The sequence below is a fragment of the Lissotriton vulgaris genome, chromosome 3_1 (assembly GCF_964263255.1).
Source record: "Lissotriton vulgaris chromosome 3_1, aLisVul1.2, whole genome shotgun sequence".
Classification (NCBI taxonomy): domain Eukaryota; kingdom Metazoa; phylum Chordata; class Amphibia; order Caudata; family Salamandridae; genus Lissotriton; species Lissotriton vulgaris.
The window spans coordinates 810,040,382-810,063,754 of NC_141689.1; positions in this window are offsets into that span (position 1 = coordinate 810,040,382).

Here is a 23,373-nt window from a genome sequence, read left to right on the forward strand (position 1 = left end):
AGGGAAAAATAACATCAAAGACACTAAAATGCCTTCTAAATATGACCCCAAACAACCTATGAAGCTCTAACAGTACATATCCTGAAATTTAATTGATTTCAAAATTCGTTTTTAAACACAGCATATAAATCAATTGTATACCTGCATTCATGAAGAAATGACTAAAAATGTCCTTGAGACACATGAAAGTGTTTTCTGGAATGCCCTAGCACCATTTTTGGGACACTATTAACATGGCTAGGTAACTCCCATAATCAAAATCTAAATTTGCCAAGCACAAGTGGGAGCATATTTACAAGACACTTGCCCCATGAGGAACACTTTACATTTTAAAAGGAAAACATAACATCTTAGACACTCAAATACCTTATAAATATGGCTCAAAACAACCTATGAAGCTCTAGCAGTACATATCCAGAAATGTAGTTGATTTCTTAAATCGTTTTTAAAAACAACATATCTGTTTCAGCTTACATAACAGACCATGGAATGGGCTCCATGTACCACAATAACTTGTGTTACTGCATGCCAGAATGTTACACCAAATATGCAATTACAATTTCTCTATAAAACTAATTCTATTAGTATATCACTAGAGACAAAACCACATTTTAAAAACACAGCTTTCTTCATCATTTTCTCCTTAAATCATACTATTCTCTATCTAAATTAAATAAATCTTTTCTCACCTTAGCAAATATTGTTTGAGTTTTGAAAACAGTCTCAGAAATACACCAAATTGTCTTCAGCAGAAGAAAAAGGATGCACTCCAAAGGCTGCAGCTATTGAAAGCACAGAAATACAGATATTCATTTCACATATCTCTCATATTAGCTAATCATACCTCTTCCCTCACTTTTTTCAAATCAAAACCCTTCCCCCCTCTGCCCTCTCTCCCTTGTTTCCATAGCAACCACCTCCTGGAAGACCTCTCATGTTTGCAAATTCACACAACAATGTTTCAATTGAACTCTGAACTCTCAGTGCACCTGCGTATCCAGAGCAATCTTTCATTAAATGTTTCTTCCTTGACCATTCAAATTACATGTTTCAAAGAACACATCCATGCACCCTAACTTTCTGTTTTCAGAAATGGAAATGCACCAATCACTGCTACAGAATCATTAGCATTGTAAATCCACAGTTTTTTTTCTTTAGAAACTCCTACTGTTTCAACTGCCCTTTCATTACCACACTTCATCTGACTGCAGAACAACCTTCTCCCACGATGTTTAAGGTCTGGATTGTTGGACATAGTTACATCCACTGGGCTCAAAGGTATGCTGAGAGCAGAAATTTACCTAACCTCAATTTACAAGATGTGGAAATTAAGTGGTTGGGCCAAAGAGGATTAAAATGTCACCAATTGATACCATTGGTGAAAACCTTTATGCATTTGCCAAAACCTGACCTGTTAATAGTGCACTGTGGAGGTAATGATTTGGGCACTTTGACAGGGGTAGGTCTGGAAATGCTTTTAAAGGACACCTTTGAGCAATTAATGGCACTTTTTCCTCAAACTGCCTTGGTATATTCCAATATATGCCAAAGACAGAAATCGAGGTGGTCCAACCAATTTTGTCCACAAATTGAGAAAGCGAGGAAGCATGTAAACAAATCTGTTTCAGCTTACATGAGAGACCATGGAATGGGCTCTCTGTACAACAATAACTTGCGTTACTACATGCAAGATATCTACAGAGGAGATGGAGTTCACTTCTCAGATGAGGGCAACAGAATTTTCATTCTGAATTTAAGACTGTGCATTGGTACCTACTTATAAGTACCTAAATGTACCATAAACCCAAAAGCTCTTCTCAGAGCTACCCTACATCTGATCACTCACAATTATTATTTTTCTCTAACTTTTTTCACTAATTTTCCACAAAATTCGCTCCCCGGAGCGCTACCCGGTTCGCTAACCGAAAGCTAACCTCGCGGATTTTTTTAAAAAAAGTTTTTTTTCCGCACATATAAGCCTCCTCAGCCACGCTCAGAAAACGTAGGGGGTCAAGATAAGTCTACCATGACCCCTTCTACCCATTCTAAACATTATTTGCCCTCCATCTTGTATCTTAATGCGACCGAAACACAAAATGGTGGACTCCCGTGACGCTTAAGGTTCGCTAACCGGGCCGCTTTCCGGAAAGCGGTCCTAAAAAAAGGTGGGAAAGTAATTTACAGAAAAACGACTAGAGACACTCTCACCAAATATAGATTAGCTCATACTACATAACAATCCCTTCCATTCGCACAAATGTCATTGAAATTTCATTTAGCCATTTAGCCTGTAGACCTCTCCAAGTACCGTGAGGTAAATTACTTCACAAAACACATCTGAATTGTTGGAATTGACAACCAATGAAAATGTTACTTTCATTTTCTACTTTTATTACCTGACATTTGATTGGTTATATACCTGTATATATATAAAGGGAGAGAAAGAAACACAGCCATTTTGACTACTACTTCTTGTTGTACCTCCTATTTCAATAGCTTCAAAAAACTTCAACTTCTTTGTGAAGGTAAGTTAAAATTTAATATATTGTGCACTATAACTTAATATAGTAGACTTTTTCTGCTAGATATACACTATCCCTCTGTAGTAGTAATGTATTTAGATAGACTTCTCTGTTATAGTTATGAATGGAGTAAGGCTTGTCTTGGTTAAATCACATACACTTTTTTATAGTCCTATTTCCACTCTCATACTATACACTGCCAAAAGATAAATTCACTGATAAAAACTGCCTATCTAAAATTAATCCCAACAGTGCCCTATCTCTACTAATATATATTTTTTTAATCCAAATTTCAGGCAAAATGGAAGGCGAGCAGCAAGTTTCTTTTGAGATGGACCTGCAAGAGAGCAGCCAGGAATTAATTGAACAAATTGACATGGAATTTATGGATGAAAGCTTGGATAATGAACTGCTGCAATGTGTCCAAGCAGTAGATGTCCTCCTTGCAAATGAGGACATTTTGCAACCTCACAGATTGCAAACAATATTTCAAGAAAATAATGACATTTCAGACACTGAAATGTTAGAAAGTTTAATAAATTATGAAAAAGAATCAAAATAAAAAAAACACTTTAAAAAAAAGAAAACAAAAAAAACAAGAAAAACAACAAACAATTAACATACAGTATTAGAAAAGTCTTTCATTCTTTTATCCATAAAGTTCGCTGCCCAGAAAGCTATCCGGTTCGCGAACTTGGCGCTTACCACGCAAAAAAAAAATATATATTTTTTTTTTTGGACCCTCCTAGGCCCTTTTAAAACCTCCACATAAAACCTAGGGGGTCAACGAGGATCTACTATGCCCCCTTATGGTAATTTCCCCCTTTCTTTTGGCCTCCTCTTGTCTCTCGATCCTACCGAGAGACAAGATGGCGGCCGCTCCGGACTGTTTAGAATGTTGACAGACACCGGAGGGCCAATCAGCTTCGCATCGCAAAGTTCCGATACGCGAAAGGTTCGCTAACCGGATCGCTGCCCGGAGCGCTGTTACAGATATATATCTTGATTTAAACGTTAATTTCTCAAAATCCACTGAAGCACATATATTGAGACCTAGCAAAGGCACATCGGGCTAACAGTCCCTACAATTTTGCCAAGTTTCGTGAAAATCCATTCAGCCGTTCGGGCTAAAAGTGAGTCCAACCGCCCTATGGAAATTAACATGGGAAAAAGGCGTTTTGGGACCCCCCTTTTTTCTCGACCCCCCCTCCACAAAACCCCCCCAAATTTTCAAGGGCTGCTCAGAAACAAAATGTACCATTTTCCTGAAAATTTCAGCCAATTCCGTCCACAAACGCAAAAGTTATTAGGCATAGAATTTTCAGAAATCCCATAGTAAAAAAATCCTAACTATATATACCTACTGGCGACCGCCAGTAGGTAATATATATATATATATATATATATATATATATATATATATATATATATATATATATATATATATATATATATATATATATATATATATATATATATATATATATATATATATATATATATATATATATATATATCTATATATCTATATATATATATATATATATATAGATATATATATATGTATACAAAACAGAAGAGTTGCCCCAACACGAAGAAGCCACACACTTGGAGCTTTCACGTTTTATTTGGAAATTGCAAGAACCTGCCACCAGTCCATCAAAACACAATGAGCGCCAGACGTGTTTCGAGCACAAGAGCTCTTGTTCACTGGCATGCATATATATATATATACATTTCTGATCTCTTGCAGGTAACTTATAGTGTTTATTTAGATTATAGTTTGCTCCATATATTTGAATCTTATGCATTTGGCATCTGAGACAGTCTTTGTTTAGAGAGTATTATGTAATAAATCCAAAGCCTTATTCTAAAAGGGATAGAGTATTTGCATTCTGTTAAATAAAACCCCTGTTCAAAAGGTGTTGTTTGGTTTGTTTTGAAGTCTTACTGTGCCAGGGGTGGTAAGACATTCATTACATGCTCAAAAGTGTATATTATTTAAGGCTGCAGTGGTAAAAAGTACCCCACCTTGGGTGAGTGCTGAGTCTTGCCTCAGCCTAAGAGGGATGTTGTGGTTACGATCTGTCCTGTCTGTGAAATGCAGATTCAGAACATCCCCTGGGCTGGAAACATCTGTGTGATTATGGAATTAAACATGCTGGCAGGTAATGTTAGTTTCTATTTTGGATAAGGATGAAGTAATCCAGAGTACTTGGGAGATGATAGGTTTATTAGAGAATTTCAAACTCAAGATAGCACTAAAGATGGAAGCAAGGCTAGTAGTAGATAAACTGACAAAGGTTCCACATTTCATGTTGCAACCCTGAAAAGTGAGCTGCAAAGATTAAGAGACATGTGAGTGATCAAACTGGAGGACTTCAATGTGAAGAAACCAATGGGATTGATTCTCAAGGATTCTGGCGAAAGCATTAGAATGTTAGGATGTGTGTTGACATGAGAGACCTGAACAGGAACATTAAGAACAAAAGGCTACCACTTCCTACTATTTCAGAAGAGCTGGAGTTGTTCGGGAAAGTGCAGATGTTTAGCGTGTTGGACCTGCCTTTTACCACTAGCAATTGAAGAAACATACCTTTGAATTCATTTGTGGTTCATAAGTATGACCCTCAGGTTAGTATTAGGTGTAGCTTGCCACCAGAAGGCCATGAAGAAAGTATAAGTATAAGAAGGGGTAACAGAAGTCATGTTTTTCCAGGAAATCTTTGTGTAAGGCAGGAACAGGAAAGAACATCAAAATTTATTGTTGGAGGTACCGGAAAAACTGTAGAGAAGCGGCCTGACTGTCAAAAGAGACAAATGTCACTTTGGGGTTGGAAAAGTGACTTACCTAGGCCACATTATTTTTAGTGGAAGGCATAAGTTGATGGGCAGAGTCTTTCCATTCCAAAGGAGAAACATCAATGAGGTTTTTTCCAAGGTATAGCCAAGAACGAATCAAATATGTTTCATAATTTTGCTAGACTAGTGAACCCTTTAAGTATCTTGATAACAAAGGGGGTGAAATATCCATTGTATGCTAATTTCCAGATAGCATTCGATACAGTCAAAGAGGAGATGAGGAAGATGTCCATATTGGGGGTGTCGATTCAAAGAAAATATCAAGTGGTCAAAATATTGCAACCAGAATATTGAGAGCTAAAATATGAACCAGAATATCAAGGACTATAGATTTTCTACACCTGACTCCACATATTCATACTGTAGAAAATGAGGTTGCTGGTTGTGGAGGTGGAAACCTACTCTTGCAGCAACCACAGTTGCTGTTAGGGTGAACCACAAGCAAACCACGAATAACCTGTACTTAACACCTCTGGTAACTTAACACAAAAACATTCAGGCTTAACTGTGGCAATGTGTAAAGTATTTTTTAAGCACTTCAAATAGTAATAAAGTGAAAATACAATACAAATCCCAAGCCCATATATAGAAAGAGAGTAAACGTTTATAAATTATTTGAGAACATAACAACAAAAATCCAGTCAGTAGAACCAAATTTTAAAGATTTTAGTGAAACCAGTGTCTTTAGAAGCACAAAATGACAACTGTGGTTATCTGGTCGCGCCAGACTGAGACAACATCATAAGTTCAGACCAACCATGATGGACTCTGGGCCAGCTATAGGGACCAAGTTAGTGCAGCTAAATGGAAGTACCTTAAATCCTGGCTTGCAGAGCATTGCAAGATCCTGTGTTGAGTATGATTGTTGCCCAACAGCTATTCCCAGAAGATGTGGAGCTGCGATGAACAGTCCTACATCTACGTCGAGGATGCCCTCCATGAGGAGCTTATGATGCAAAGTCCTGCATCGAAGATACTTCACACACAGGCTGTTCTGGAAAAGCTGCAGGGTTGCAAAGCATCATCATCAAAGCTGATGTCTACAGGCGCTCAATGGTTCACAGGACACTTTGAGCTGAGATGTGAGTTCTGGTGTCGGGTATCATCACGATGCAGTGATTCTAATGCCGCTGAGAGGAAATGTGTCACACTGCATCAGTTCTGCATTACAGGATAACAGCTGGGCTGGCACAGCACCTTGAGGACTGGGTTGGCATCACTTAGAAGGTAGGATTCATAGCGGAGTGCCCAGCTGCTGGGTTCAAGGTAGTTGGAGCCTTTTCTGTCCCTGAGGCTCTGATTAGAAGGACAGCCAATTAGCCCTTGGGGTCACTCTGGTGGTCCTGGTTTCAAGAGACCGGTTCGGTCCTTCACTCAGGCAGCAAGCCAACAGAGTAGCTGCCCTTCTTTCAGAGCAGTAAAGCAGTCCTTCTGAGTCTTCCACAGGTTCAGAGGTGTACTGAAGTGTTGGGTCTGAAATCCCAATATTTATACCTGGTGCCCACTTTCAAGTAAGAGAAGGTTCTGGAGGTTTCCCATCCCAGACGTGATTAGAATCTCCTGCCTCCCTAGACTGGCCCCACACTACCTGTGGTCACAATAGACTAGTGTGTGTCAAACTCTTTGTGAGTGTGCTCAGGCAGATTATTTCTGATGTGCAACTGTGGTAGGTGACAGCTCGTCCGCCTCACCCAGTCAGAGATGGCCTACCCTGCCATCACCTATGCTCCTTTGTGTCACTGTTTTGGTGCATTATATAAATACCAACTGCTAGCTAAACCTAGCCATGTGACCCAGGAAGCAGGCTGCAGAAACCAAGGTCCTCATTTATTCATTTTGTGCTGCAGGGCAGTGCCGCAGGCCTTCCTGCTGCACTGCCCTATGGCAAAAGAAAATGGCAGGAATGTGCTGTGTCTATCTTGCCCTTTTCCACTGCTCTGGTGCACAATGGGCTGCCATGGGCCAAGGCAGTCACCTTTGCACCATGATTGATGCAAGGGTGTCTGTATTGCAGGCATGATTATTTTTGTGCGGAAAGGGAAACCTTCCTGCTGGAAAACAATCATAAGTGCTGAATGCAGCACTCATAGAAAAAGGAAAACGAAGGGAAATAAAGATACTTCTCCTCATTGTGCCGCCCTTGAGCCTCTCCTGCCTCCGAGTTATGATTTCTTGTAAATCTGAGCTAATGTCAAAAAGCCATGGCTGTTGCTAAGAACGCCTCCAACAACACCCATTGCATGCCCCTTTATTGCAGAAAACTGTGTTAAAGGTAACAATATTAAGCCAAAAAAGTGGCTCAGTGCTGCTTGGTAAATATGGAGGAGGCTCCTGAGCCCCTGGAGCATCACAAAAAGTGATGCACCGGCAGCACATGAGGCTTATACATAAGCCCCCAAATGGTAGGATAAGAAAATACCAACTTTCTAAAAATGCCATTTTCAGAATGGTGACTTAAAATCTGACAATATTATTAAAGAGGGTTTTGAATTACAATTCTTTAGAAACCACACTCGACAATGTAATAAGGTGACCCAATTAAGAGGTAAACCTCACAGTAGTGAAAAACTGATTTAGGGGTTTTTCACTACCAGAACGTGTAAAACGTAAAAGTACATGTCCAACTTCTTAATTAGAACACATCTTGGCCCATAGAGAGGTTTGGGTCTGGCAAGATGTTTATATTGTCAGGTTGAAATGGGAGTATAAAATTGCACACACAGGCTCCAATGGCAGATATGAGACATGTTTAAAGGGCTACTTAGGCAAGTGGCAAATAAATGCTGCAGGCCCACAAGAAGCATTTCATTTACAGGCCCTGGGCGCATGTAGTACCATTTCACTAGGGGCTCCAAGTAACTTAAATATGTCAGTTTTGTGTAAGCCAATGTTATCATGTTTAAATGAGAGAGCACAAGCCATTTAGCACTGGTTGGAAGTGGTAAAGTGTGCAGAGTCAAAAAGCCAGCTAAAAGAAATTCAGCAAAAGTGGAGGCTGGAAGGCAAAAAGTTGGGGGGAAGCCATGTCATGGAAGTCAGGTCCAACACATACCATGATGAGGATATATATATATATATATATATTCAAGGGGGCTCATTTATGAAAAGTGACACATCGCTGCGTGAAAACAGCGATGCGTCAATTTTCATTGCGCCCTCCTTGCAACATGCTGGATGCATCATATTTACAATATGACGCATCATGTCGCAAGGAGTTACAGATACATCGGTATTTCTGACGTATCTGTAGGCGCAAAAATGACACATTGCTAGAGTGTGTCACAAAAGTGACGCAACTTCAGCAATGGGTCATTTAACTTGGGCAAGTCCCATTTCAATGTGCCTCTGTCAGTGTTACACCTACTCTGAGGCAGGCTTAAGATATTGATGCATTTGTGTCTTAAAAGTGGCGCAGTGAAATCTCAATGATTTCACTGCATCACTTCTACAAGGCTTACTTGCGTTAGAACGCCCAACCCGCATACATTATAACTGTGGCAGGTATAATGTGGCGCAGGGGTTTACAAAGTGACACATCTACCTAGAAGCGTCACTTTGTAAATAAGACGCAACATGCTGAATTTTTTAGGTCACTGGTGCGTCACACAAAGTGATGCGCCAGTGGCGTAAAAGTGACGCAAGGACTCATAAATAAGGCCCAATGTACTTAGAGACGAGTCAAGGATAGTTAACCCTATACCTCCTTTTGTGCTCATACCTCCAAGATATTTTGGGTTTTGAATTTTGGACACAATATTATGACCAATCAATATTCCATACAATAAACCACATTGTTACACTGTGATTTAAGGAAGAGAACAGTGTTGCTAACTGAGGCCAGTCTGTTGCAGTTTCATGCTTTATTTGCATGGGGAAGAATGGAGAACAGAAAGTGGTGGAATTCCCTTCCAACTCTCTGAAAAGAGCAGAAGACAACTCCCCTGTGAAAGAGCCAAAGGCCTTTGTACGTGGGCAGCATCACAAGATTTTCTCAAGTTTTTCCTGTGGGGCATACACTTTGCAGTTAAGAATGATTATTTATCTGTGGTCAATCTCTTCACATGTAAAAGAAGTTAAGGAGCTAGACTTTAGATCAGTAGGGAGATGGAAGATGTTAGGGATTTTAACTTTGCAGTCGAATATTTTCCATGGTTAAGGAAAAGAATAACTGATTGTCTGTCAAGTATACCTATTGATGGCCCGGTAAAGAAGAGGAGTATGTTCCTATTATGTGTAAACATGTGCGAGTAGCATAAAAATGGATAAAAGAGAGGATCCTAATTTTAGTAAGGTTTTTGTGAATTTGACCCTGATGTGGTTTGAAAGTAAGGCATTGCTGAATCAGAAAAATTATTTTGGAGCATGAGAGATTAATTGTGCATTGTGGGTGTGGAACTGCACAAAGAGAATTCAAGGGTTCCTGCGATGAGTGACTAATAAAAAATTGTGAATTTAGGTAATGAAGTTCATTTATGTAGGAATTTGCTGAAATCCCATGTAAGGGAGCAGTATTATTGGCAAAGGATGAACTGAATTGTCGGGAATGTGGCAAGTCAAAGTCTCCAGTGTGCGAGAGTGACAAGAGCAAAGTGAAGAGGAGCACTCCTGGTTCTAAAGTGGAGTTGCCAGATGAACCATGGTGAAAACTGGGAAGGGACACTTTGAGTCAGTTTGTTTGCAACCCTCAGAGAGATTTGTTGTATTCTTGGTAGATTAAGCAACTAATTGGATCACCTGTATGTGCATGCACTCAGTCACAACTGGAAATGGGCTAGAATTCCTGAAAGATGAGTTTACCCATTATACAAAATGCTGTGCAGTTTAACCGCAGGATCCGGGCAAAAAACATGGCCCTGATTGGGTGGCTGCAACCTGAAAGGAAAGCTGCAGCTGACATTTTGTTTGTTGCATGACCCGGGGGAGGGACAAAAAAACAGTGAAAATATATATGGGTCAGAATACAGGTATCTTGACCACATAGGACACAGGAAGGGATACCTGAGCGACACCTCATGGGCAAGAAATCGAGTCCCAATGGAAAAAAACCTCACACACACACAATTTCCCCTCAGAGCATGGCTTAAGGCCTGCTCGGCGTGGGATTGGATGCATGCAATGAGGGGTTGATTGTAGGCCCTGTGGCCAACCCCTGCTGTGCATGGCCAAAGACTAGTTGTGTCAGTTGTTAAATTAATGTGCAAAAAGTCTATATTACTTTATGTTGAAAAAATCCAAAATTCACTGAAAAGACCAAAGGTTACAGGGATGTTATAGTTAGGTTCATGTTTTACTCACACAAAACCAGTGAATTTCAGCAGTTATAGTCATACTTTTCTCTCACTAAAACTTCTGCCATTAAGGTGTTTTAGGCCACGAATGATAGTTTCTTAACATGAGTATAACTATCACTATAAGTATAATTATAACTGCCAAATTTCTGTGGGTAAAACATGAATCTTAATATAACATCCCTGTAACCTTCGCCTAAGAAACATACTGTCCCTGCATACTGTGACCTGCCAATTTTGTTCTGATAGGACACTGTACAAAAACATCAAACCATGATATCTCAAAATGAGGTGGAACACTCAAGGACTAAACAAGGAGAGTGGGTTTGGGTGCTTGAGAGCAGTGCCTCCTCTGAGAGGGACCTGTTTTGGGGTGGGGAAGAATAACGGCGAAATCCCATCCTGGGGGACAGACACTCTTGCCACCTATCAGCGCAAATAGGAAAAACATTTTGGTCATATAGAGTGACCCACTTGAAGACTTAATGAGTCTGAGGAAGTACAGAGGCACCATGTCAGAAAGCTATTATCAGGGTGTCAACTTGAAGCCTCATTGTTATAAACAGATAATGGTAAACATGAGTGAAGTTGTCTCAGTCAGGTCCAAACACAAATATATTTTCTCTATAAATGTATGTTTAAGGCAGAAAATATTTCTATTTACACCTGCCAGAAATTCATGAAAGTGTTTCTAGTCTTGCTAAATTATTTTATTACTGTGAATTTCTTTGCCACAAGTACAGAGACATCTGCTGTAGTAAATTCTACACAAGGGATGGGAATAGGATTGTCACCTTTTCAATAGAAAAATACAATCCATTTTGTTGGTATTTTAAGAGTCTCCATAGGCCTGGACCTGATAATAAATACGACTGTAAAGGAATGTGTACCTATTTATTTGTAACATTACCTTTCTGTCTTTGTTTACTTTAATTATTAGTCAAGCATGATTCTGGTGGCTCTTTAGCACATTTACAAGTGCCTTTTATTTATATTTGCTGCTTGAAGTATAAACAGATGAAGGTTAAAAATACTGACTAGAAGTGACTTTGCTTATTTTTGTATAGGCTGTGACATTGAAATACAGGTGGTGTGGTATAAAACTGATCAGGTGGCAACCCTAGGTGAAAAGAGAGCAGCATGAAGCATGGTTATCATTGTAGGTTTGGGACTGTCACAAACCCATACATTTGTGTGCACTCCCAAACTCTGAAATGGCACTTTATCATCCTTGAAATTGTTGCAGATTGTAAGAAATCAGGTTCTTGGTTGAGGGGGTGGAAGCCTGAGCATAATACTTGTCAGAGTGAGCTACAAAAGTCACTAAATTAACCTGTCCTCAACTGTCTGGTAGCTAGGCACAAAGCAGTCAGGTATGACTAAGAGGCAAAGTGTAAAGGCTTTATGCAAGACACAAACAGCAATAAAGTGAAAGTGCAACACAAGAGAATTCCTAAACCAATTTAAAAAAATCTAGTGAATTTTAATAAATAAAATGCGGCCAGGGCAACAGAATTTCAATATGTACAATGGTAAATATTCAATGTTAAATTTTTAGGTAAATATAACACCTACAAAGTGCCAGTAAACATGTCTGTTCGTCTAGACTGGGGGAAAGACACAAATTCAGGCCGATAATGATGGAGCATGGTGCTTCTAAAAAATATCCAAGACATAAATATCTCCAATAATTTATTTACAATGAATAGGGAAGAGCCCTTTCTTATGTATGATAACGCTAATAACGAATGATTACTAATAATCTATGCAACTGAAAATAACCTAACATTGACATAAACTAAAATGTGAATGATGGAATGCATATTTAAATTGTGCACACACTTCTGCCTAACAAACTGCTACATTATTTCATCCACAAAGTAAAAAAAAAGACAAAACAAACAATTGCTATTCCCGAAAATGTTTTGTTGACTACAAACAAGTAATGATTAGGTTCATAATAAAAACAACCTTCCATTTTGCTATGCAGCATTGTTACTACCATGCAACCAGAGTATTTGGAGACACCTCCGAAAATCTACACTAAATGTCAGAGTTGCGGGATCTCCTAAGATGGCCCCCACACTGAGACACGCAGGCATAGCAGCAAACCAGCCGGGTTAAAGCGCAGCCGTCTCCGAGCAGCAATGCTTAGCGTTCTCCTTTCTGGAATTAGGGGCCAACCTTCCGGGTTTTCGCGTCACATCCGGGGCATCGGGAATCCGTTGGTGTCCTGCTCTCGTGTGGAGTTGTCCTTTGTTCCAGCACCCTCTCCCCAGGGTGATTCTGTCTTCAATGCCTTTGGAGTCCTATGTCCACGGTGTGTTGCTACTTGTCCTGACGCTCTCTGTCCCCTCCGGCGTTCCGAGCCGGCATCCTGTGTCTGCGGTGCGCTGCTCCTCGTCCTGGTACTCTCTGTCCTCTCCAGTGTCCCCGAGTCCAGCACGCTGGCTTTCCCTCGCCTCAGAATACTACTAATGAAAGAAAAGCCATAAAGATGCTTTGCTGCCTCATCGCACGGTACCAACGCATGGCGCTGCTTTAGTTCCTCATTTTGGTTTATATACTTATCCGATTTTGTGTTACTGACACTGTGGGCATCCACTCCTTTTTTTTATATTTCGAACCTGTGTATTGACATAGATGCAGAGATAGGATTACCTGCAATTAAGGCTATAACTGATATTTAGCAATTCAAATACTTTATGTTATAAAGAGCATGCTTACACAGGAGTTTGGTGAATAAGGTGGGTTCTAGCTCAGTGAAAAAGGTTATTTCATTTAATCCCTTATAGTAATTACACTCACTAATAGTTTTCCATTTTTTCTTTTTAAAACAAAACCAGACATTTGCTTGACAAACCTTAGTTATCTGATAATATCAGAGGTTAACATCAAGCTGTTACTTTCTTGATTTCCTGCCCAGCTGAAACTTTTCTTAAAACACTTTACTGCAAGACTAAGTTTTGACCTTGACTCTCAACATTGTCTTAAACTGTCTTTATATAAAAATATTTCTGAAATTATAGAGTATAAGAAACCTCAACAATATATTAATTTTAACCTGTACCATGGGGTCAGGAGATCGATAGTTTTGCAATGATTCGGAATACTTCCTGTAAAAACAGTTACATTTAGGTGGCACTCAGAAGAAAACCCTATTTGTAATCTATGTAATGGTGAGGAGGAGGATCTGGAACATTTATTATCTTCCTGCACAAACGTGTCAGTGGTAAAGGCAAGGAAAAGATTTTTACAACCAGTTTATTCAAAATGCAGAATTAACTCAGTACAGGAATTGATTATTTTATGTAAAGTTCAACCAAACGAATTTGTATGTCACAATTTTTACACATTTTTTAAATCATTTTTCATTTTGTATTAGAATGAAATTTTTACCAAAATTGTTTAAATTTGAATATTGTGTATTTCATATTTGTGGTTCTCAGTGGAGAACCAAATCAAATACAAAATAAACTTGAAACTTAAACTTGAAACTTGATAATATGCAAAGAAGGGAAGCCTTGAGGTACTTAACCACACGTAAAGAGACTCAGATACAGTGATACCCTGTTATTATATACTTACCTGTTTTTCTGTTCTTCTTTTCAGATGATTTGCTTTGCCTTTGCCTAGTCCTATCGCAGCCTGGGGTTCGAAGAGTGATCCTTATCCTTCCTTGTTTTGTTTCCCCTCTTCCCCCGACTACCATTGTCACTTTGACAGTGTTGAGTGCAATAGGTGATTTGGAGATGTTGTGGACCTTTATACATATCCATGAAATTCCTGCGGGAACACAGGTGTGATTTGACACTAATGTCCTCATTGCAAGTTAGGTGGTATAGGTTAAGGTATTGATCAAATGTAGTGAATACCATTACCCTGTAGTGAGGTATTTACCACATGTGGTAAAAACCTTTCAATTCCAAATGTTCAACTTGGAAATAAGGTATAATGAGCAGAATTGGTATTTAACACATCATATTCCACAAGTTTTCCCTTTTTATATACCTTTTTCCCAGATAAATGCTAGTAGGTTTGAGCTACCAGAAACAATCAGGGGAAAATGTTAAGAGTGTTAAAATAATCACACAAGTTAAGAGTGTTAAAATAATCACAGAAGTCGTAATTCCGTTTAACTTCCGGAATTAAGCTCTTAACTTATAATGAGGGCATAAGTATTGAGTATGTAACAAATGCCAAATGTGTTCATGAGATAAAAATTAATTGCTCTAGAATACCCACCAATTACAGAATTAGCAACTGTGGGCCTCATTACGATATCGGTCGGAAACCATTCCGACCAACTCCTTGTTGGACTCATTTACGACTGACTCGGGTTCGGAGAGTCCAACCGACAGATTATGAAGGTTTTGAAAATAGTTTGGATGGACTCCCATTGACTTCAATGAGAGCCTGGTTTCTGACCGACCACACAGTCTCCCACTGAGAAAATGGGTGGGTGCGGAACACCTTGCACCCTATGACGGGCATCACATGGTGGCTTCCACACAGTGCATGGTTGGAAAGAGGGGACCCATGGGTACAGGCCCCAACCGGAGTCCTCCAGGTGAGGAGGGGCCTGCTTTGGGACCCCAAAGTCATTTTTCAACAGCCGATCCGTGTCAGACAGACCGGGTCACAACTGCTGTAGGAATCCAACATCGTAATTGGTCGTTGGAAACGTGGCCAGTAAAGCTTTACGATTCTGCTCCGACCGACTCGGTTTCCCTGAATGCCAATCGGAACTGATTAGGAATGACCAACCGACTACCTTTTATCGTAATGGGTCGGTCGGAAAGATTTCCGAGCGGGTTGGAGTCATGGCTTACGACATAGGTTCAGTCAAACCGAATGCCATTTGGAGCCTTTCCAACCGACATCGTAATGAGGCCCTAAATCTGCCAATGGACTATTTTCAAGATACTTGAGTTAGCAGACTGCCTCATTTCAGTCACAGACACCAACCCACGCACCATGGCTCCAGCAGCCAAAACAAACAGTGGCAGTGGAAGGGTGTCAAAACAACTCTTGACGCACACCAGGCTGGAACGACCCTAAAATCCCTCAATTCCTAAAAATATTTGTTTTAAAACAAAGCCACCAACAACATGGTATTGAAAAATCTAATACAGAATTTTTTTTAAATATCTGAACAAACCGAAGTAATTTCTCAAATAGTACAGTGCAAAACGCAAACATTTGCAAATAAACAAGCCCTACTGTGATAACAATCTATTGCAAGAACACTACTTTAAAACATCCCAATATTCCAACTCAGCCTAATAAGAAACTATAAATAAAAAAGGTACCATACTAATTTATTTATAAACATTTTCTCCTTGCTTTTGCTCTTCAGTCAAAAAAATATATTTTGATGAAACAGAATATAGTCAAACTGAAAAGTAAATATAACAAAAATAAAATATTAATGTATTTTGATTAAAAAAAGAATACTTATTTAAAATGAAAGACCTAAGCCCTAGTAGCAATAAACAAATACAATACATAGCACTTAATACAGCATTGCAAAAACAACTTTAAGATAAATAAACATTTGCCACCCATTAATAATAAGTAAAATATAACATAAAGCTGGGTTGCGGATTGTCATGTTCTATAATTAATCTAGAATTAATCGGCGATAAAAAGTTGAAAACTATCCACATTAATGCAAAAATGAAATAGATAAAAAACATATACATTGGGAACATGGAGCTCTTTAAAAACCGGTAAACATTAATTAGAAAAAACTGACAAATAAAGGAAATTAAAAATATTATTTGTTAAACTATAACCAGTTCTTTCCTTTGAATATAAAATATAACCCATTCAAATACAGGAACGGTTCTTGAGTTTGTAAAAAAAAACAGCAAAAAAGGCACAAAATGGCAACCCATACAAAACAAATAACTCCATAGACATTACAACTAACATAATATTAACCATACATAAATGTGCATTTAATACTAAAAACAACACATGACATAAATGCATGTATAACATACTAATACCGACAGCACCACACCACAAACCGAAAATGTTAACCTAAACCTGAACTACACTAAATATAGTCAATGTAAACATATCACAAATGCCCAAATTACCAAAAGGTAGGTTAATAGTACTCTTAACTGATCCGAAGAGCAAAAGCAGGGAACTGCGACTAACGTGAATCTCGACTAGACTAAAAAAAGGAAGGTTGGGGCAAAAAAATATTGCTAAATGAAAAACACTATAAAGACTTTGGGCCTGATTATGGCCCTGGCGGTCCCTGAATCCAGGTCCCTTTTTAGAGGTCCAATCACCCGCTTACCTGGTTGTCTGACAGCGGGTGAGGAGACTCCCTCCAGACCACCATCAAGATCCAAGCATCCACGGCTGTGGCAGTGGGAACGGCGGCAGTCAATTTTGACCGTGCAAGCATGGGATTATGACCTGTCTTTCCACCGTTCTTTTAATGGCAGGGACAATGCCATGAAAACATAGTTGGAAATACAGGTAAAGGGACACAAAAAGGGACTCAGGGAAAAAAAGCCTATGTAGACTGTGGCCGGGGTCCATGTTGTGCCCCCTATGACTGCAATGTCAATGCATGCACTGTTTGCCATGCACAACATGATGCAAGGAAACGGTGCACCCGAATTGCAGGAGGCACAGCAGTGCAGCCAGCATTTTCATCAGGCCCTCTTCTAGAGTCAAAAACTACCACCGCCATGGATGTACCGCTGATAAGCTGCAAGCCCCATGGTGATGTCTTAATGCAGAGGTCAGGATGCTGCTGGTTTGGGGGCATGTTCCCGACTGCCACCGCGGCAGGCTGGTGGTCCGACTGCCATATCAGGCCCTATCTATCCATACAAAACAATGGGAATAAGAAAATTCAGTCTGACAACAATCATTAAACTTATAGAAAATTGTTGTGCAAAACATTAAGATAAAATAGAAAGTATGTTTACATTATTTGAAATGTGAAAGTGTATGTAAAAGTTTAATGAGGATAAAACTAATGTTCAAAACTAAACATTAAAACATAATTTGTAACAATGCTTCAATCTACACTATAATCCACATAGAAATATAACTAGAGTTTAAAATGATTTATTTACCATTCTTACTTCTCTGTAAGCTACACTAGGGAATGTGATGGACATTAAAAGGTGTATTGGGGTAGGCAATGGACATTAGAGTGGAAACAAAGGCTATTCGCACACCAATGTAACCTACATTGGGGAAGGATTTGGAATTTAAAAGGGATGTATTGACTATTCCCATTTCACTGTAAGCTACACAGAGAAAAGCGTTGGACATTTCCAACCCAATCTAATTTACATTTTGGAAGGTGTTGGATATTGAATGGGTAAAATTGACTATTCCCTCTCCATTGTAACCTAAACTGGGGAAGTTATTGGACTTTTTATTTACTATTCCCACTTGCGTTAACGCTACACAGAGGAGGCTTTAAATGTAATATTCCCACTCTAATCTAAGTGACACTGTGGAAAATATTTGACATTTAAAGGGTAACATTAACTATTCCAACTTCAAACGAAGCTACATAGCTGAAAGCGTTGCATAGTGATGAGATTTAAATTAATACTCCCACCCCAATCTAAGGTTTATTGCAGATTTTTTTTTACTTTATAGGGCTTTATAATCTATATCTACATTAAAGAAATCAGTGACATCAAGTCCCAAAGGCCAAATGGCAGGTTCCGTCTTGAGCAGGCCAAGACTCCAATGTCCATATTTTTACCTAATCATCAACATGTCTGCCTTTAATGCAGATGTTGTCTGTCCTTATCTTTCCAAGAAGAAAGTATCAAAGTTATTCAGTCAAATACATCGATAAGACACCTGATATGCAGACAATCACCTCAATAGGACACCGGATGTGACATCGGTTTGGAACAAGTGCCTTGTTATCTGTATTGCAAGGTAAGCTAATGACAATAATAGCATAAACAATCTAGTCTGAATTGCTGCGTTTTTACCTTATATCTAAGGTTTGAATATTGATGCATGTAGGCTATGCTAGACCTACCTAAGCTTATGTCAGAAATTTCAATCTCAGATAGGATATAGTATTAAAGGCCTGGCAATCAACCACGTCATGGGAGGTCCTTCACCCCAGAATATTGCACAAAATACTGGCAGAAGATCTTCAGACTGCCATGATTCTGCTGCAACCCGTTCTGTATTGAAAGCTAATACTGAGCCAATTCCGAGATGAGAGAAGCTACTTCAGATGCCTATTTTCATCTTGAGGGAACACTTGCTTCTGACTGAATAGAACTGCGTAGAACTACAGCGTTTTACAGTAAACAGGTATACAGTGTATTAATTCTCCTAAAGAAACTCATGATGCAAGTTACGCTACTCCATGCTGTGCACATATAATGCATAGAAGTAGGTTGGTCGTTTTCTAGGAGACATTCTAACTGTTGTAGAAATGTTTATTTTATTCTCATTGTTCACAACATGCATTTGTGCTGTTTTAATATCATTCTGCATGGTTATTTTAGATGTGTGAAAAAAACACGATGAAACTGTTGAAACTGTGGTAAATTTAAATTACCTATGCTTAATTTATGCGGTAAAGTTCAATAAGAATAACTCAGTCAAAAATAAGAGGCAGAAGTCCGTGGCATCTGAGTTTTATGAAGATTTTATTCCTTAAAAAGGAATTGGTTCGAACCAGGTATCATGTTCCATCACCACAAGGGTTCAGGAAGGGAATCGTGGACATGTACAATGTTTTATTAACAGAACATCATATATATAGTCAATGCATTACAGTAGTGATAGATGCAGAAGGCGTAACAGCTGAGAGAAACGAGATAAGAACACATGTACGTAACAGAAGGCGTGCATGAGGGCGTACACGGAGGCGTGTGCTAGACAACGTCACTTGAAACGTACCACAGATGGGTGGATCCATAGAAGAATCCTGCAGAGTCAGCAGAAATATGTGGCAGAGATGCGCGCGCAGCAGCATGACGTGTGATTGACGTGGAACTGGAGGGTGAAGGGGACTTGACATTTAGCCCTACATGAGGAGACAGAAGTCTGGGGTGTCAGAACAACCTAATCCCAAATCATATCTAATATCTTGTGTTTGAGGAACTGTATTATCTAGAAGGAAAGGTCTCTTGGGCAGAGGCTATTCTATACTAACTGCTAGTGCGTGCATATGTGACTACGTGTCTACGTGTAAAGCAAGGGGGCCTTGGGCCTACCATGGTAACGGGAGCTATGAATTACTTGCATGGAGACAGTGAGGCCGGGCCCTTTGCTCTGCAGCTGGGAAGGATGTTTTCCTAAACTACTAGACAGGAATGTATTTTCGAGGAGCGGAGCAGATAACTTGAAGGCTGAATACAGTCTTGGCAGGCAAGCAGGCCGAGCCAGGCACCGCTAGCCGCGCAGGGAGTAAGGCAAAGGTCATGGATACAGATGCAGGTCCAGGCTGTATCATCCAGAGACAGAAGGCAGAAAAAGGCTCGATGGCAGAAATCAGGGCCTAACTCGCCAGAGCCAGGGAAAACGTGAAAAGTGCACCATGTAAAGACGTTGGCAAGGCACACTTAGGAACTGAATATCCGACCCATTCATGGTGGATCTGAAAGAGGACATGTTAACGTTGGACGCAAATGTATTTGCGTCTTCATAGCTGGTAGTGGAGGGAACATACATGTACTTGAAGCACGTACATGGAGCCGTTGGGGTCTACGATAGGGGACACAATTGACCATAAAAATTCATATTACCTCATTCCCTCCTTGTCCCCTACGGACCCTTCATGATATATCAATCCTCATTAATCTATCAATCTGTTCATGTAACATCATTTGCTCTTCTTTCTTCTTACGGTGTTTTGAATGTATACTTGAATGAGGAATACATGATGTGGCGCACAAGCCGCAAATCGCTGGCCCACATTGCAGACATAAGCAGCAACTGAATACTATGAGAAGGGCAATACCTAGGAAGGATAGGACCTTCCATCCCCAAGCTGACAATATGCTCCAGAACCAACCGGACCAAGTCCAGGTGCCTGGATTCTGGTGTATCTGACTTGCAATCTTGTGAAGACGGGTTATGGCTTTGTATACTGATGGCGCGTTTTCTGGAATGAAAACACAGCAGCTCGATCCGATGACTCTACAAGCTCCGCCCCTATCGGCCAGGATGACGTCAAGGACGAGACGATTTTGAAGAACAACAATCCGCATAGCAGACTGCTCCTCCGTTAAGTTACCTAGGGCGGAAGTAGTTTCATTCACTACTGCTTCAAGGGTTCTGGTTAATTTTCGTATCAGTTTACTATTAAAGACAGCACCTAAATAGGGAAAGAAACCTTTATTGAAGTCTGTATATTGCTCCCATGCCGTTTCAGTGTAGTTTACAATCGGGAGATCTCTCTGTGGTCTGACATGTACTAGATGGGTGTCCCTATGGTAATCAGGAGGGGCTAGGAAAACGGGTGGCAGAAGGAATGCAATGTAGCAGGTGCCATCCCAATCTAGAGGTAAGCGTATATACGCGGTATGACCACAAATGAAGTAGGAATGACGAGAAGCTTTAAATGTAGACTTGCCCTTATCACTGAATTCGATCACAGTAGTACATTTACTATGACCCAGGTGTACTGAACCATTCTTTCTGACACATAATTCACCTTTGACTGGTAGTACGGACATAGCGGGCAAGACTGGTTCGGTTTCAGATTCAACATTCAGAATCATGAGGTTAAGTGTAAAGTTACCTAATCCATATACTTCATTTTCTAGATCAGTCCCTGTCCTTTTTGGTAGACCCTCCTTGTCAGGGAAACATACTTTATGCAAAACGGTGTTCAGATTTCCCCATACCCAGTTGCCCTGGTAAACTACGGAATTGAAATCTAGTGAGTTCATTAAACTAAACCATGCACCACAGGAACCATTGTGTGTGAACGGGTACGGAAAGAGGGGCAGAACTCCCTTGTATTTCTGATAGGGAGGGAGTCGGCCACATATCCAACAATTAGTAGCATTGCTGGTCTGATGGGAATGATGTAACATACTAATGAATGTGTTGTTGCGCAGCGCAAGTCGGTAAGACAATTCATGCGGGGGCAGTTCACTGAAAGAGTGCTCGGCAGTGACATTGAAGGAAGAATGTGCACGCTTGAAAATAGGGTAATATGCATGTAACAGTATACTTGCAGCAATAATCAAAAGACTCAGAAAAATCATAACCAATAATGTCACGATGCAGTGGCTGCGAAGTGATTTACAATATTCACGTTTCTTGAGCTGTTTCTGTCTATCTCTCTCTCTGTTGGGGTCTAGGGGATACATGTCAGAAACTCGTCTAACCGATTCACCTAGGGGAGGACTTAAACAATTAAACTGTCTGACTTGCTAGACCTCAGTTTCAATTTATATTCTTGAGAAGAAGTTTTCTCGACCAGGGGGAGTTTTGAGTCAGTCTGTGGAGGAGGGCAGGGCTGGGAGTCTAGATCTGGCGGTAGTCCATGGTATTTTTTTATATGACTCGAGTGAAGCCAGCCCTTGCGGCCCTCCACTTTTATAGCAGTCCTTGTGGTCAAAAGTACTAGCTTCGGTGCTTGCCAGCGGGGCTCCAGCGGACTTCTCCTGTCGAAATTCCTTATGTAGACGAGGTCCCCCGGAACGACCTCATATGGCTTCACCTCGGTGTTGTCGGGAAAGGCTGCAGCAACCTGTGAACGACATGATTGTAGTGCAGACATCAAGGAAGCAAGGTAATCTGTCAGCATATTACAGTCAACATCAGTGATTTTGCGAGGCAGAGGCGTCCCCCACATATTCGGTGGCCTACCAAAGACCACCTCGTATGGGGATAGCCCTGTTCTGGAGTGTGCGACCATTCTCATGTAAAAGAGTGCGACTGGCAAAGCTACTATCCAGTCGACTCATTTCTCTCTACAGATCTTGGCAAGACGAATTTTCAGAGTCTGATTATGACGTTCCACGAGACCTGCGGCCTCGGGATGTCGGACACAGTGGAATTTCCATTGGTAGCCGAGCAGGAGAGATACCTGCTTCATGAGCTCGGACGAGAATGGCTGACCGTTATCTGAGTATACGATGCGGGGCAAACCATATCTGGGGAAGAATTCACGTACCAGCTGCTTGGCAGTGGTCGGAGCAGTGTAATCTGGGACCGGATATGCTTCTGTCCAACGGGAGAGTGCACATACAACTAAGAGGACATATTTGAATCCTCAACAACGTTCCATCTGGATATAATCCATCTGGAGGACTTCAAAAGGGTGATCGGGAGGATGAAATCCACCTTGCTCTACGGGGATGCTTTTACCTGGGTTGAACTGACAACAAATCATGCAAGTACGCACTTTCTGTTTGGCTGCTGCTCGTAAATGTTTATTGAACCAAAGGTTTTGAATACTGTCTAACATGGCTTTTTCTCCTAAATGTGCAGGACTGTGTACTGTATTAATGATTACTTGAACCATAGAGTCGGGGAGAAACCATGTAGATTTTCCCTTCGTCATCCATCCTTGATCTGTCTGGACCCCTCCTAGTTCAATCCATTTCTTGATTTCATCTGGTGTAGCATGTGTCTGTATGTCAATTACATCTAGGGCGGGATCCTTAACTGTCATGCAATGTGTCGATGTCGGGACTGTTGACTTTGTCAGATCAGTTACG